At 32.4% G+C, this 17,391-nt stretch overlaps 1 long non-coding RNA gene across 1 annotated transcript in view; it reads right to left on the bottom strand.

Annotated features, from left to right (window-relative positions):
• Window positions 1-17,391, bottom strand: part of LOC131803015 (uncharacterized) — a 170,871-nt gene that overhangs the window by 66,535 nt on the left and 86,945 nt on the right. The window contains exon 2 of the long non-coding RNA XR_009342445.1: window positions 15,171-15,240. This is a non-coding gene — a long non-coding RNA (uncharacterized LOC131803015). The remainder of the gene's footprint in view (window positions 1-15,170; window positions 15,241-17,391) is intronic.

Here is a 17,391-nt window from a genome sequence, read left to right as displayed (position 1 = left end):
CTACCATTTCACCTGGGCCTTGATGAATTATTAAGTCAGTCAGACAACTACTTTTGCTCTTTTAGTAACACAGATATATTTTCAAGAACTAGGAAAGGAAGCTAGACCGTGGATGTTTGTATTTTTTTATTCAAAAATTATATCACAATTTCAAATCTCTTTACAATATTGGAGAGATACTACAAACGACACACAAAAATTTAGTTAAGTTTGATATAAAAACTTTCAAATAATTTTTTTAAAATAAATAACCAAAAATACCTCCTATTCCATCATCCCTAACTGTTGACATTATTGTCTAATTTTAAAAATATTTAAAAAATACTCAAAAAATTCCGAAAAAAAACTTGGTAAATAAATCAATGTTTTTTGGGTAAATAAATATTTTTAGCCATTCAGTGGCAGACATTTTGTCTGCATGCGGCTAAAAAATCAATATTGTGGCATAATTTTTTGTTGAAAACATTGGCGATTTTAAACCGATTATCCATTCATTTTAGACAATAATGGCCAAAAAAGCTTTGATGTCATATCGCGGCGAACCCGAAAAAAATGACTTGAGATTTGAAAACAATGCCATTAGTTAAATAAATAAAAAAGAGAAAAAAAAAAAAATAACAACAAAAAGCCACAGCTACATTGTCAAACGAAAAACAAAAGAAAAAACAACAGTATTTCCTCACACCAAGGTACAGAGAGATATCAGTTATAAAGATGACAGCAACAACAAACAGCCGAACAATATGGAGCTATTATTATTGTTATTAGTATTGCTGTTGTTGTTGTTATTATTGACACAACGAAGGTGTGACAATAATTGAAAAATAATTTATCATTTTTTAATTAATAAATCAATCTCAAGTGGAGATCATCGAATAGCGAAAAAAAAAACGAAAAACAATGACAGCAACAACAACTATAACATCAATAATCAACGCTAGGACAACAACAATGACAACAAATAACATGCAAATAAAAAAATCGCACAACAACAACAGCAATAAGAAACGAGGGAGTGTTTCAAATCAATAATCGATTCGAACACAAAAACATTTTTCCAATACTGGCCACAGGCCTCGACGACAGAAGCAGAGGCAGACAGACAGACGCTGGAATGATGATTGGGAGATAATAGCAATAAAGCCAATGGCAAAACATACACAGGCAAATGAATTAACATTACAAATATATGTAATGCAACAAATAAACACTCACACACCATATTAACCATAAAATCGTAAAAATGCCGTTATATGGGAAATTTCATAGGTCGACATAAACCGAAGGCCTTTGAAAAACAATCGTGAAGGAAACAGCATTTTTTTAAAGCATTTTCTAGGACCTAAGAACGAAGTTTTTTAAGGAAATTCTTTAAGGACCAGAAAACAAAAAAACTTGGATTTTTAATGAAATTTTTTCAAGGTCCAACTCCAAGGACATTTGGAGCCGATGTAGCGATGTGCGTCCATCTGTCTGGCTGGTGCACTCGATCACTTTCGAAGGTAGCATCTAATTTGGTCCAAACTTGTCCACAAACCTGTCCACTCCTTCTGGTACCTCCCCCACAAAAGGTTGAAATTTTCAAAAAAAATATATTTTCTGTACAGAATGAGAAGCGATAATCCGATTTTACTCCAACTTTGCAAATCCAAATATTTGCATCAGCGCTAGGTCAGGTGCGAAAATGGACAATATTGGTCCACTCTATCTATTTTAAATCATTGCAACTCTTATAAACTGAGAAAAAATGTGATGTATGAGTTCGATTGTCTTCAAATTTCACACATCCCAATAGTTTTATTAACCCAAAGTCTGTTATTATAATTACAATATCGGTCCAATCCTACTGGTACCTCCCCCCACAAAAGGTCGAAATTTTGAATATTCATTAAGTTCATAGAACGCGAAATTAACAATCGATTCCTGTTAGACTTGGTACATCTGAATATTTCTATCAACGCAGGATATGCTATAAGGACGGTAGAGATCGGACAATTACTTCCCCTACCTCGCCCACAAAAGGTCACAGTTTTCAATAACAAAAACGTTTATAAAATCCGAAGTAAACATCACGTTCTCTTTATATTTTATACATTCCATTATTTCTACTAATACAAGATCTGTTGTGAAAATCGGATGTATAGGTCCTCTCCTTCTGGTACCTCCCTCACAAAGTGTCAACATTTTGAATATCCATAGAGCTCATAAAACGCGTAATTAACATCCGATTCCATTCAGGCATATCTCAATATTTCCATCAACACAAGATCTGTTATAAAGATCGAATTATTTCTTCTGAAAAAAACCAAACGCACAAGGTTAGCCAAAGAGGCATTCAATTCTCTTCAAATTTCACGCAAGATCTGTTTTAAAGATGCTATATATCTGCGAACCCCTTCTGGAACTTTACCCACAAAGGGTCACAATTTTTAATACTTTTATCTGTCATAACTTACGAAACAAGTCAGCGATTCATTACAATTTGATATATCTAAATATTTCTCTCAACTAGAAACTAGGGATGAATATGGATTTTATGATGAAGTTACCAATACAGACCAAACCTGGCACGTCGCAAAATCTATCGTATTTATGTATTAAGGTTCGATATGAAATGGACAATATTGGCCCATTCCTTCCGAACCCACTTCATTGAGGGTCAAGAGTTTGAATAATCATAACAGAAAACAAAATATATTTATATAATCGAACATTGGCTGAGGGTATACGTCTGTCGGTAGAACCGAGTGATACCTTGTTCTTATACCCTACAACACTATGTGTTGGGGGTATTATAAGATTGATTGGGCCAAAAATTATGTAACACCTCGAAATATTGGGTTTCCACATAGGAAAGTATATATGGATCTTCCTATCTCGCCGAGCTGAGTCAATCTAGCTATGTATGTCCGTTAGTCCGTCTGTCCATGTTAATTTGTAATCACTCTACTGGTCGCAATTATGGCCCGATCTTCGCGAAATTTGAATGGATGTGGGGCTAGAGCCAGAATAGAACTCTATTGCTTTTGGAGATGATCGCATAATATTTCGGGGGTCGAAATGAACCAAAAACTGAAAATTTTCCGAATTTAGCATGGGGCTACAGCTAAGGGCTGGGCAGAAGTCTTCCAATTTTGGTGGTAATCGGGTAACATTTAGTGGGTGAAATAGACCATAACATTTGTGTTAAAAAAAATTCAAATTTTCCATTAAACCGCGAATATTTTTAATCCCGGAGAAATCACAAATAGACGAAAAGGTCACTTCTGACCGTTACGTAGATGTCGATAGTAAATATATCGGTTATATATAGCGAAATATATACAATGTGTATATATAGAATGGAAGGGGATGTTAGCTAGAAGGCCTATATCTCATGTATGGCTGGACCGATTTTGACAAATTTTGTCAATTCAGAAAGCCCTCTTGATATAAAAGAATAAAATCTAGAAAAATCACGTAATCAGGATATCAATAATGATTTTATAAAAATATTTTCTGACATTTTTTTATTTTTTTATATTTTTTATCGCATGCGATTTTTTCAATTTGACTTATAATATTGAAGTGTACATTTTGTAATATTTTTTCGCCCTACAACACAGGTTGGGGATATTATATGCAGATTACAATTATTGTCCGATCCTCTCGAAAAATTTCATAAGGGTAGGGCTAGGCTCAGAAGGGCTAGGTCTATCGTTTTTTTTTTTTTTTTTAGAATGTCCGCAATATATTTAGGGGTTGAAATGGACCAACAAATAAAAATGTTCCTGATTTTGTAGCCATTATAAAGTTCACAAATAGAGACCAAAGAATATGAAATCTAGCATGAAGTTAGAGTTTAGGACAGCGGACTTTTTTGTGAAAAAAATACCAAAAATTTCCATTCTACAGAAACGCTGAAAATAACTTACAGGCAATATACAAAATACACAAAAGGCGAACTTATGGCTTTTTTATGCTGATTTCGTTGACGAATATAGAATCATGTAGATGAGTCTAAATTTGGAGATACAGAGGGGCCTCTTGCTTCTGGAGATGATCATAACATATTTAGTGGTTCAAGTTAACCAAAAACAGAAACATTTTCCTGATCACACAATTGAAGCCAATCGACACGACTGAAAGGAGAGTTAAGGACATAGAAGAATTCTAGCATTTTGGACGACCATTGGATAATATTTAGCTATAAAATGGACCACAAAAACTAACAGCACGACGGAGGGCGTAAATATTGGGCAAATGTCCCTGGTCACAAAGCTAAGGATAATATCTGGGCAGTACTCTGTGACATAATTTTAAAGCGAAATCTTCCAAAACGGATTTGCACATAGGGGGGCTTCTAACATATTGTAGTGTTGTAGGGTATCACATGTTCAGCTCTGCCCGTCTTTAGCCTTTGCTTACTTGTTTTTTTTTTTAATATTTTGAATAGTTCTCTGTTTTTAACAAATCAAATTATATACCTCATATTTATTACAACAAAAAAAGGCTACTCGCTGTCGCAAAAATAATAGACAAATAACACAATTTATTAACAATTAAAAAACATTTGAAGAAATCTATTTGATATTGCGCGTTAACCATTTAAATGACAGCAACAACGACAACAGAAGAACAAACAAATTAATGGACCTCCAGTTGTTGCTGGGACTCGAGTTAACATACACATGCACATAGATACCTACATACTTACATACTCGTAGAATTCAAACACTCCCACACACCAACGCAACACAAACAAATATTTCATTTGTTAGCGCAGACATAGCTGCGCCATTCAATGGTCCGGCGATAATTTGCATACTAAACGGTTGAATTTCTAAGACGACAGTTAATAAATCGATTCGAATTGAATGGAATTGAATCGAATCGAAACGAATCACGTCTCATCTTTAGCGATTGATAGATCAAATCTTTTGATCTTTTTGTTGCAGTTGTTGTTGTTTGGGAATGGAACCAACCAACGATCATCAGATGGATAGATGGATGGACAGTTGATGTGGACGTGGATAAGATAAGTGGTTCCGATAAAAATTCCATTGTAATCGACATGCCTGTGTGTGTGTCTTGGCCTCGAAGGAATTTAATGACACAACTATTCTAAGAAATTCTGAATACAAAATAATTCAATATTTTGTTGCATAAATAGAATTGAATTAATTTGTATCGATGCAGGGGATATTTTGAATATTGTAGGTGAGAAGGAAAAAAACAAATCGAAACAAAAGACTTAAGACACATACATGATATCATAAATCAAGTGGGGGAGGGTGTGTTGTCCTTGAAATTAGTTTTTTTTTTCTTGGGAAAATCCAATTTGTAATTGTTTGACTTTGGGAAAAAAATTGTTATTATTTATTAGAAAAGGTGCGACAAATTTCGATAAATATTCTATTAATGACTTCCGAGAATATGGGATGGGTAAATAGCCAGAAGTATAAAAAAATCTCTGTTCGATATTCTTCTTCGGTTTGTTTGACATTTGTGCATTTTTATACCCCAAGCAGAGGGTATATATCATTTGATACGGCCAAAACGTGCCTCCTGATTTTTTTTTTTTTTTTTTTTTTTTTTTTTTGAACCTATGTCTCTTTAGACTTAATTCGTTTCTGGACATTTGGAATCGATCTAGAAGAGTCTGTCCATCCGTTCCTCTGGCTAGCTGGTCTGATACAGATTCCTTCGGAACCTCAGCCATGACGGATCGAGTTTGAATAATAATGACACAATTGAAAATATATCTAAGTAAATGGACCGACTGATACTTTCTAGCTTTTTTCAAGGATCAACAGACCATAAAACGAATATTTTTAAAAAGTATTTCTTTTCTTGATAATATAATCAAAAATTCTGTCGTTTCTATAAAGTTTCGGTCCAAAACAGGCGTGTAAAATTTGGAGTCGTTCTAGCGATGTCCGTCCGTATGTCTCCTGGCTTGTGCGCACGATAACTCTCAAGGGGAAATCCGATTTTTTCCAGGCTACGTAAATCGTAATATTATTATCAAACTTAGATTGAGTTCGGATTCGATTCCAAAAGGTCGAAATTTTCTACAAATATATTTTACTGCACAGAAAGAGAAAGGATAATGCGATTTTGTTTCAACTTTTCGAATCCAAATATTTGCATCAGGTGAATGATGGACAAATCGGTCCACTCCATCAAGTACCTCCCCCACAAAGGATCTAAATTTTGAATAACCTTAATGATTATAAAATGTGAAATAAAAGTCGTATTATCTTCACATTACATACATCACAATATTTTTATTTACCCAAGGACTGGTGTGAAGATGGTAGAGATCGGAACACTCCTACAGGCACCTCCCAAAAAAAACATCAAAGTTACACACATCACAATATTCTTATCTACCAAAGGCCTGGTGCGAAGATGGAATATACAGGGTGAGATGAAAAAAACTGCAAGCAACTTCAAAATACTGTAATTTCTAAGCCACTCTCTGACAGCTGTTAAAATTATTCCAGTGACAGCATTTTGGTGAGAATTTTCCAGAAAAAAAGTTATTCGTGATGGAATTCAAGCGTGATAGTGTGATTTCTTTATATTTGGCTGGAAAACCACAAGTGGCTATCGTTAGAGCACTCCAACATTTAAATGGGAATAAATCTTTTGTGTCTGGTACCATCCCTCGTTATTGTGATACTGGTAGTGTAGCCCGACGTCATTAATATTCTGGAGGGTGTATTAAAGCCTTGGGCACGCAAACATTTAGGCCGCAGACCTTAGACATTCCACCGGGACCCAGCACCATCGCACTCAGCACGCGCCACCCAATAATGGTTACAAAATGAGGTTTCTCGCTTCATTTCCAGCACATAATGGCCACCAAAAATTCCGGATACTAATCCGTAGGACTCTTGTGTTTGGAGTATTTTCGAAAGCCAGGTTGGCACTAGAAAATACCAAAGTATCGATCACCTCAAGCAAGCGCTTCGCCGGGAATGGACCAAAATACCGCAGAGCAACATTCGAGCAGAGTGTGGCGGCGGTTTCATTGGCCGTTGAAAGGCCATAATTCGTGCCAAAGGTGACCAATTCGATCAAATCTAAACTTATTCTAAAATTTAATGCTATTTCCGACATTTTTGGCTTTCATTCAATAAAATTAAAAAAAATGTAAAAATGACGGCTGTAAAGTGAGAAAAGAATACGACCGAATGGTTTGGCTGTTGATTCAATTCTGATTTTATTTTTAAAATATGTTCCTTACGTACTACTGAAACTAATCTGACTTAACCTAGTCGCAGCCACACAATTGTTCTTATCTATTCTAATATTGGATGGAGAACATTGCAGGACAGCTTGACATCTCATTCAAGTGGTCTTGTGCATCTACTGAGCGCATCGATATATGTGCGTGTGGGTCATAACATTTATTATCTCACGCATTATCGTATGCGTCAGCGCACAAGATCACCGAATTCCTCCCATGTGATATTTTATGGCGGCTGGGAAATATTTAATTTTATAACATTTATTTTTTATTGCTACATTTTCCAGCGGCTCAATCGCACTCAAAAGTATGTACAAAGTATTTTGTACAACGGCTTTTGGCTTTGTTGCAGTTTTTTATCTCAGGTTCACTCCTTCTAGTTCCTGCCTCACAATGGGTCAAATTCAGGAAATAACCATCCGATTCCATACACACTTGGCACATCTCATCAACACAAGATTTTTTATAAAGATGGTAAAGATCGGACCGTTCCTTCTGGTATGGGTCAAAATGTTGAATAATCAAAACGATCTTAAAATACGAAATAAGCTTCCGATTCTCTTCATATTTCACACATGGCATTATTTTTACTAACACAAGATCTGCAGTACTTCCCCCCACAATAGTTTCAAAATTTTGAAAAACAAAACGCACATAAAACACGGGCAAGTATGCATCCAACTCTCTGCAAATTTCACACATTCTAACATTTTTGGTAACGCACAATCTGTTGTGAAGCTTATATAAATATGCAAACCTCTTCTGGTACCTCACCCACAAAGGGACACAATTTCCAATACTTATATATGTCATAACTTGCGAAACAAGTCGGCGATTCTTTAAAACTTTCCTAAATATTTCTAAATGTCTAAATATTTCTTTTGGCCAGAAATCTAACTTGAATATGTAATTTATGGAATACTTTGGTGAGCTATATCTGTTACCCCACGCATAATACCACATTTTCCAAAAAAATTGAACATATTTCATATAAAGTATAGGATATAGTCGATATAGTCCAAATCTGTCACGTTGTAATATTTTTATGAGTCTTATATCAGATACGAATTGGTCAATATTGGCCAAGTGCTTCGGAACCTCCCCCATAAAGGATTAACAGTTTGAATAATTCTAACTCAAGGCTGAGGGTATAAAACTGTCGGCAAAACCGACTGATACAATTTTACTTGTTTTTATACCCTACAACACTATGTGTTGGGGGTATTATAAGTTTGATTGGGCTGGAGGTGAGGCTAGAGCCAGGATAGAACCCTATTGCTTTTGGAGATGATCCCCTAAATATTAGAGGTTGAAATGGACCAAAAACTGAACAATTTCCTGATTTTGCAGTTGCTTTACATGACGCAATCATAGACCAATCGACGCGAAAGTTAGCATGGGGCTAGAGCTTAGGGCTGGGCAGAAGCCCTCCATTTTTAATGGTCATAGGGTAATATTTAGCGGGTGAAATAGACCATAACATTTGTGTTAAATAAAAGTCCATAAAAGTCAAAGTATAGCGAAATATATAAAATAAATGGGATGTTAGCTAGAATGCTTATATCTCAAGAATGGCTGGACCTATTTTGACAAATTTTTGTCAATTCAGAATGCCCTCTTGGCATAAGAGAATAAAATCTACAAAAAATCGCATAAAAAGATGTCAATAATGATGTAAATATAGATTTTGTAGGTGTAGGACCAACAACTAAAAATGTTCCTGATTTTGCAGTCGTTATAAAGGTCACAAATAAAAACCAAAGGACACGAAATCTCGCATGAAGTTGGAGTTTAGGACAACTGGAAGAATTGACCACCACTTTTGGACCATAATAACTAACAGCACAAAGGAGTGCCTAAATATTGGGAAAATGTTCCTGGTCAAAATACTAGGGGTGATATCTGGGCAGTTCTTCGTGACATAATTTTAAAAGCGAAATCTTCCAAAATGGATGTGGACATAAAGAGGCTTCTAACATATTGTACTGTTGTAGGGTATCACATGGTCGGCCCCGCACGACTATAGTCTTTGCTTACTAGTTTTTTTTTTTTTTTTTTTTTGAAAATTTCGACCTTTCTTGGGGCAGGTACAAGAAGAAGTGAACCGAGCTCGATCTGAATTTAATAATAATATCACGATGTACCAAGTTTGGACCAAATCGGATACTCTCTTTGACAGTTATCGTGAGCACCAGCCGGCCAGTTAGATAGACTTTAAATGTCCTGAAACGGATTTTGCCCAAGCAGACCTACGGTCTAAAACCGTTATTTTGACGAGGTACGTTTTGGTTGTATCAAATGACCAATACCCTCTCTCTAGCCATATCGTATATTGTATAAAAATAAAAATTTTCCTACAAAATTGATGAAAAATCCACAAAATCTGGAAACCCCATTACACCACTCTCCTAAATTTGCATTCCCTTCAATAATCAAGTTGTTGCTCTTCCTTCTGGTAATCCAAAATTTGTTTCCAACTGCAACGCTTATCGAAAATTGCATCAAATTAATTAGTCTTTTATTCGATAATAATCAGATATTTTAATGTGATTTGAGCGAATATTAAGAACGATTTCTAATACGGGTTGGCTCGTTTATATTGACTCTATTTTATTTTGTATTTTTATTTTTTGTCTTCATTGTTTCGAAATATTTATTCAAACAAAAAAAGATTATTGGTTTTTATTTCAAATGAATTAAAAACAGCCATAAATTAATCGATATTTTTTATGATTGTGAATGAGAAGGTATCTCTATTATCGTCATCATCATTGCCGTCATCGGTACCATCATCTTCAACATCAACATCATCATCGGTTCTATTGGCATAGATACCGCTATTACGTATTTTGAATTGAATTTTTTCTTCTTTCAAAGAACTTTCATTGGCATTTCCATGCCATTCGTAAGATGATCACACAGCCTGACACCCAAGAATATCTCCCTCCCTCCAAACAAATCAAATCAACTCATCTCATTTCGATCAATAAAAATGTAATTAATTAATATTTTATTGACTTAGAGAGAGAGGAGAGCTTGCATTCCCTGGCACTGGGTGTGCTTGTGTCTTAAGTCTTTTGTTTCGCTGTTCTTTTCTCCTCTCCTCTCCACATAATCATTTTCAGGCAACACATTATCAAAAAGATACAAATATTTATGGTCTAACAACAAAAAATGAGCTTCTTGTTTACAAGCCGTTGGAGACTCTTCCCCTTCCCCCTCACAGCGAAGTTGAATTCCTGCCTTCAATTATTGTTGGGTGGCATTGTTATGGCCTGTTGTCTATTCTCTGCGGTCTTTTGTTGTGGTTTGTCTAATTTGATTTAAGAATTTCTTTTTCTGCCTCGCGTTTCGAATTAATTTCTTTAATTCAATACTTCAATTCAGGATTTATTTGCTTTGGAGGAATTTCGGGTGATGATATCATGATATCAGATAACAACCAAATATCCACTACGGACTGAGGCGTGTGAGTTCGCACAGCAGGTGTTTTGCATTAAATTAAAGAAGACGAAAAAAAAAAGAAAGACTCGCCATCCAAATGCCAACAATAGAAATATTTTTGAAAATATTTGTGGTTTTGTTGGGCGTTTTTTAAATTAACTTAAACAAAACGTTATATCAAATTTATATTGTAAAAAAAAAAAATAGATAAATATAAAAAGAGACACGAAAGCAGATATTATCGCTCGTTTTTTTTTTTTTTTTTTTTTGGACATACATAATACGTAAATCATAACAAATAAAAAAACGAACAAGAAAAATAAACTAAAAATAAAAATTGTTGGTACAGTTAGGAAAACAAGTTTTCGTAGTCTTTTTTTAATGGTCTCAAAAAAATCTCAGATTAGATTGATTAATTTGATAAGAGCTATGACTTAAAAGTTGATTGTGGAGATTTGATTTACAAAAACAACAAAAAGAAAACGGAAAATAAGGCCAATGGCTGAGCGAATACATGGTCGTGTTTGTGCCTTAAGTCTTTTGTTTGAGTTATTTAAAAAATGTATATAAAAAATGTGGATTTTTAAAAAATATTTTTGAGAAGGATTTTTTAAATAATAATTTTTTAGGGACCAAAAGAAACTTGGATTTTTTAAAGAATATTTTCGGAAAGGTCCAGCAGAGACGTGGATTATTTAAAAAATATTTTTGAAAAGGACCAATAGAAGCGTGAAATTCTTAAAAGATTATTTTTTCTACGAACTAAAAGAAAAATGGCTTTTTTAAAGAATATTTTTGGAGTCGACCAACAGAAACGTGGATTTTTTAAAGAATATTTTTAAAAAGGTTCAGCAGAGACGTGGATTTAAAAAAAATATTTTTGAAAAGGACTAAAAGTGGATTTTTAAAAAATCTTTTTGAAAAGGTCCAGCTGAGACGTGGATTTTTTAAAGAATATTTTTGAAAAGGTCCAGCTGAGAAGTGGATTTTTTAAAGAATATTTTTGAAAAGGTCCAGCTGAGACGTGGATTTTTTAAAGAATAATTTTTGAAAAGGACCAACAGAAACGTGGATTTTTTAAAGAATATTTTTGAAAAGGACCAACAGAAACGTGGATTTTTTAAAGAATATTTTTGAAAAGGACCAACAGAAACGTGGATTTTTTAAAGAATATTTTTGAAAAGGACCAACAGAAACGTGGATTTTCAAAAGAATATTTTTCCAAGGACCAACAAAAACGAGGATTTTTTAAAGAATATTTTTAGAGACGAAGATTTTCACAAGAATATTTTTCCAAGGACCAACAGAAACGAGGATTTTTTAAAAACATATTTTTTCAAAGACCAGAAGGCACGTGGATTTTTTAAAGAATATTTTTGAAAAGGTCCAGCTAAGACGTGGATTTTTTAAAGTAATATTTTTGAAAAGGTCCAGTAGAGAAGTGGATTTTTTAAAGAATATTTTTGAAAAGGTCCAGCTGAGACGTGGTTTTTTAAAGAATATTTTTGAAAAGGTCCAGCTGAGACGTGGATTTTTTAAAGAATATTTTCGAAGAGGTCCAACAGAAACGTGGATTTTTTAAAGAATATTTTTGAAAAGGACCAACAGAAACGTGGATTTTTTAAAGAATATTTTCGAAAAGGTCAAAAAGAGACGTAGATTTTTTAAAGAATATTTTTGGAGTCGACCAACAGAAACGTGGATTTTTTAAAGAATATTTTTGGAGTCGACCAACAGAAACGTGGATTTTTTATAGAATATTTTTGAAAAGGTCCAGCAGAAACGTGGATTTTTTAAAGAATCTTTTTGAAAAGGTCCAGGCGAAACGTGGATTTTTTAAAGAACATTTTTGAAAAGGACCAACAGAAACGTGGATTTTTTAAAGAATATTTTTGAAAAGGACCAACAGAAACGTGGAATTTTTAAGTAATATTTTTGAAAAGGACCAACAGATACCCGTGATTTTTAAAGAATATCTTTGATAAGGACCAACAGAAACGTTGATTTTTTAAGAAATATTTTTGAAAAGGTCAAAAGAGATATGGATTTTTAAAGAATATTTTTGAAAAGATCAACAGAAACGTGCATTTTTTAAAGAATAATTTATGAAAAGGACCAACAGAAACGTGGATTTTTTGAAAAAAACCAAAAGAAACATGGAATTTTTAAGGAATATTTTTTTAAGGACCGATAGAAATATGGAATTTGTAAGGAATATTTTTTCGAGGACCAACATAAATATGGAATTTTTAAGGAATATTTTTTCGAGGACCAACAGAAATATGGAATTTTTAAGGAATATTTTTTCAAGAACCCGTGAAACGTGGATTTTTTGGAAAATATTTTTTCAACGACCAACAACAAAGTGGAATTTTAAGGAAGAATGTTTTCAAGGCCCGTGAAACGCAGATTTTTTCAACGACGAACAACAACGTGGATTTTTTAAGGAATATTTTTTCAAAGACCACCAGCAACGTGGAATTTTTAAAGAATATTTTCTTAAGTACCCGTGAAAGGAGGATTTTATAAAAAATATTTTTTCAAGGACCGAGAGACACGTGGATTTTTTAAAAAATATTTTTTCAAGGACCGAGAAACACGTGGATTTTTTAAAAAATATTTTTTTCAAGGACCAAGAGTATGTGAATTTTTTAAAGATTTTTTTTCAAGGATCAACAGAAACGTGAATTTTGTAAAGAATATTTTATCAAGGATCAACAGAGCCTGGATTTTACTAAAGAATCTCTTTTTAGGGACCAAAGAACGTGGATTATTTAAAGAATATTTTTTCAAGGACAACCAAGAGTTGATTTTTTCCAAGAAATTTTCAAGTCTTCTCCCCATAGTAGACCTTTACGAGGTCCATCTACCCCTCACATGTCATTTCCCCAGCTGTCACATTTGTGACATAAATTTGTATTTTTTGTGTTGTTATTATTCCTGTTAGTATTCTTTATTTTTATTATGATTGTTTATGATGTTATTTGTTGTCGTTGTTGAACAAATAACCCAACATAACATGTTGACAAGACATGGCAGCAGAACAACATAAACGACAACAATAACTACGGCCTCAGTCAGAACATTTCAAATGTCATCGTAATATTCATATTTACAATCTAAATTATAATCTTTGAAAATATAACACACAATTAAATGGACAACAACATGAAGAATGCAAAACAACAGCAACAACAGCAACAAAACTTGGTACTTTTATTAACATCGACAACATAAGTTACATAGTGTCATGCCATGGAACGGTCGGTCGGCCGAAGAAAACAAGTTGGACCATTTTAAGGTTGAAAAAGAGGACTGGGTCGACAAGAGAGAAATCTAATATCTGAAATGGCTCTAAAACTGGACTCTAATATCCACTCGTGGATTTATTAAGTATTTATTTCAAGGACTCCCGAGGCTATAGGCGTAGAATTTTGAAATATTTTTTCAAGGACTCTCAAGGCTATGGTCTTCGATTTTTTAATTTTTTTTCAAGGACTCTCAAAGCTGTAGTCTTCGATGTTTTAATTTTTTTTCAAGGACTCTCAAGGCTATAGTCTTCTATTTTTTAATTATTTTTCAAGGACTCCCAAGGTTATTGTCGGGGATTTTTTAAATATTTTTTCAATGACTCCCAAGGCTATAGTCGTGGATTTTTTAAATATTTGTTTTCAAGACTCCCAAGGCAATAGTAGTGGATTTTTTTTATTTTTTTTTAATGGACTCCCAAGGCTGTAGTCGTGGATTTATTAAATATTTTTTCAAGGACTCCCAAGGCTATAGTCGTGGATTTTTTAAATATTTTGTCAAAGACTGTCAAGGCTATAGTCGTGGATTTTTGAAATATTTTTTAAGTACTCTCAAGGCTACAGTCGTAAACTTTTTAAATATTTTTTAAATATTTTTTTCAAGGACTGCCATTCTGTCTTGGATTTTTTAAATATTTTTGTCAAGGACTCCCAAGGCTATAGTCGTGGATATTATAAATATTTTTTTTCAGAGACTCCCAATGCTATAGTCTTGGATTTTTTAAATATTATTTTCAAGGACTCCCAAGTCTATTGTCGGGGATTTAAAATTTATTTTTTTTTCAAGGACTCCCAAGGCTGTATTCCGGGATTTTATTTTTTTTTTCAAGGACTCCCAAGGCCGCAGTCGTGGATTTTTTTTTTTAAATATTTTTTTCAAAGTTTCTCAAGGGTATTGTCGTGGATTTTTTAAATATTTTTTCAAGGTTTCTCAAGGGTATTGTCGTGGATTTTTTAAAATATTTTTTCAAGGTTTCTCAAGGGTATTGTCGTGGATTTTTTAAAATATTTTTTCAAGGACTCTCAAGACTATAACCGAGGATTTTTTTAATTATTTTTTCAAGGACTTTGAAGAACAATCAAAAGTGTTCCATATGCTCTCAGTAGGGTATTTAAAAATCAAAATGCAAACATGTTTAAACAAATCTCACAAAAAAAAAAAACTCAAATCGCTTACTTACCCAAAATGAAGTGCATTTTTGTAGTCAAAGCGCTGCAACAACATCAATTCATTTCAAAAAACTTGTCGGCCTAAAAGGGGAGAGAAATAAAAAAAATAAATATGTAACATTAATATAAAAAGAGAGTTGTGCTGGACCCGTAACATATATACATAAATATTTGTACACATATAATTATATATTCGTTTGCTATTCACATTCGCATATTCAATTTATCGTCCAGTCCAGTCGTACGACGGATTGTCTATAGCTTGTCGTTGTTTTGATTTTTTTTCTCTGTTTTGGTCTGAGTTACTCTCCAAGATTAGATACAGTTGCAATCAGTTGTCAAATCAATTTGAAGTTTTATGAAAATTGTGGTGCACATACGTTTGACTTTTGTATTCATAACTGATGGATGGGACAGTGGTTCAAGAAGGGATTAAAAGGATCAACGGACAACCACACGTGGATTTTTTTAAAGAAAACAATTTTTTAGAATCAGCAAACGTAAATTTTTTAAGGAAAATTTTTGAAAAGGGCCAACAGAAACGTGGATTTTTTAAAGAATATTTTTTGAAGGACCATCAAAAACGGAGATTTTTTAAAGAATATTTCTTCAAGGACCACCAGAAACGTGGATTATTTAAAGAATATTTCTTCAAGGACCACCAGAAACGTGAACTATTTAAAGAATATTGAAACGTGGATTTTTTAAAAAACATTTTTTTTCAAGGATTAACAAACGTGGATTTTTTAAAGAATTTTTTTCAAGGATTAACAAAAGTAAATTGTTTAAAGAACATTTTTTTTTCAAGGATTAACAAACGTGGATTTTTTAAAGCATTTTTTTTCAAGGATTAACAAAAGTAAATTGTTTAAAGAACATTTTTTTTCAAGGATTAACAAACGTGGATTTTTTAAAAAACATTTTTTTTTTTCAAGGATTAACAAACGTGGATTTTTTAAAGAATTTTTTTCAAGGATTAACAAAAGTAAATTGTTTAAAGAACATTTTTTTTCAAGGATTAACAAACGTGGATTTTTTAAAAAATATTTTTGAAAAGGATTAACAAACGTGGATTTTTTAAAGAATTTTTTTCAAGGATTAACAAAAGTAAATTTTTGAAAGAACATTTTTTTTCAAGGATTAACAAACGTGGATTTTTTAAAAAATATTTTTGAAAAGGATTAACAAACGTGGATTTTTTAAAGAATTTTTTTCAAGGATTAACAAAAGTAAATTGTTTAAAGAACATTTTTTTTCAAGGATTAACAAACGTGGATTTTTTAAAAAATATTTTTGAAAAGGATTAACAAACGTGGATTTTTTAAAGCATTTTTTTTCAAGGATTAACAAAAGTAAATTGTTTAAAGAACATTTTTTTTCAAGGATTAACAAACGTGGATTTTTTAAAAAACATTTTTTTTTTCAAGGATTAACAAGCGTGGATTTTTTAAAGAATTTTTTTCAAGGATTAACAAAAGTAAATTGTTTAAAGAACATTTTTTTTTCAAGGATTAACAAACGTGGATTTTTTAAAAAATATTTTTGAAAAGGATTAACAAACGTGGATTTTTTAAAGAATTTTTTTCAAGGATTAACAAAAGTAAATTGTTTAAAGAACATTTTTTTTCAAGGATTAACAAACGTGGATTTTTTAAAAAATATTTTTGAAAAGGATTAACAAACGTGGATTTTTTAAAGAATTTTATTCAAGGATTAACAAAAGTAAATTGTTTAAAGAACATTTTTTTTCAAGGATTAACAAACGTGGATTTTTTAAAAAATATTTTTGAAAAGGATTAACAAACGTGGATCTTTTAAAGAATTTTTTTCAAGGATTAACAAAAGTAAATTGTTTAAAGAACATTTTTTTTCAAGGATTAACAAACGTGGATTTTTTAAAAAATATTTTTGAAAAGGATTAACAAACGTGGATTTTTTAAAGAATTTTTTATATATATATACATATATATTTTTATATATATTTTTTTAAGAATTAACAAATGTGGATTTTTCAAATAATAATTGTTCATAGACCTTCAGAAACGTGGATTTTTTTGAGAATATTTTTTCAAGGACCAACAGAAACGTGGATTTTTTAAAGAATTTTTTATATATATATACATATATATTTTTATATATATTTTTTTAAGAATTAACAAATGTGGATTTTTCAAATAATAATTGTTCATAGACCTTCAGAAACGTGGATTTTTTTGAGAATATTTTTTCAAG

This window comes from Musca domestica, unplaced genomic scaffold (genome assembly GCF_030504385.1).
Source record: "Musca domestica strain aabys unplaced genomic scaffold, Musca_domestica.polishedcontigs.V.1.1 26, whole genome shotgun sequence".
Classification (NCBI taxonomy): domain Eukaryota; kingdom Metazoa; phylum Arthropoda; class Insecta; order Diptera; family Muscidae; genus Musca; species Musca domestica.
This window is presented reverse-complemented; position numbering and strand designations above follow the sequence as displayed.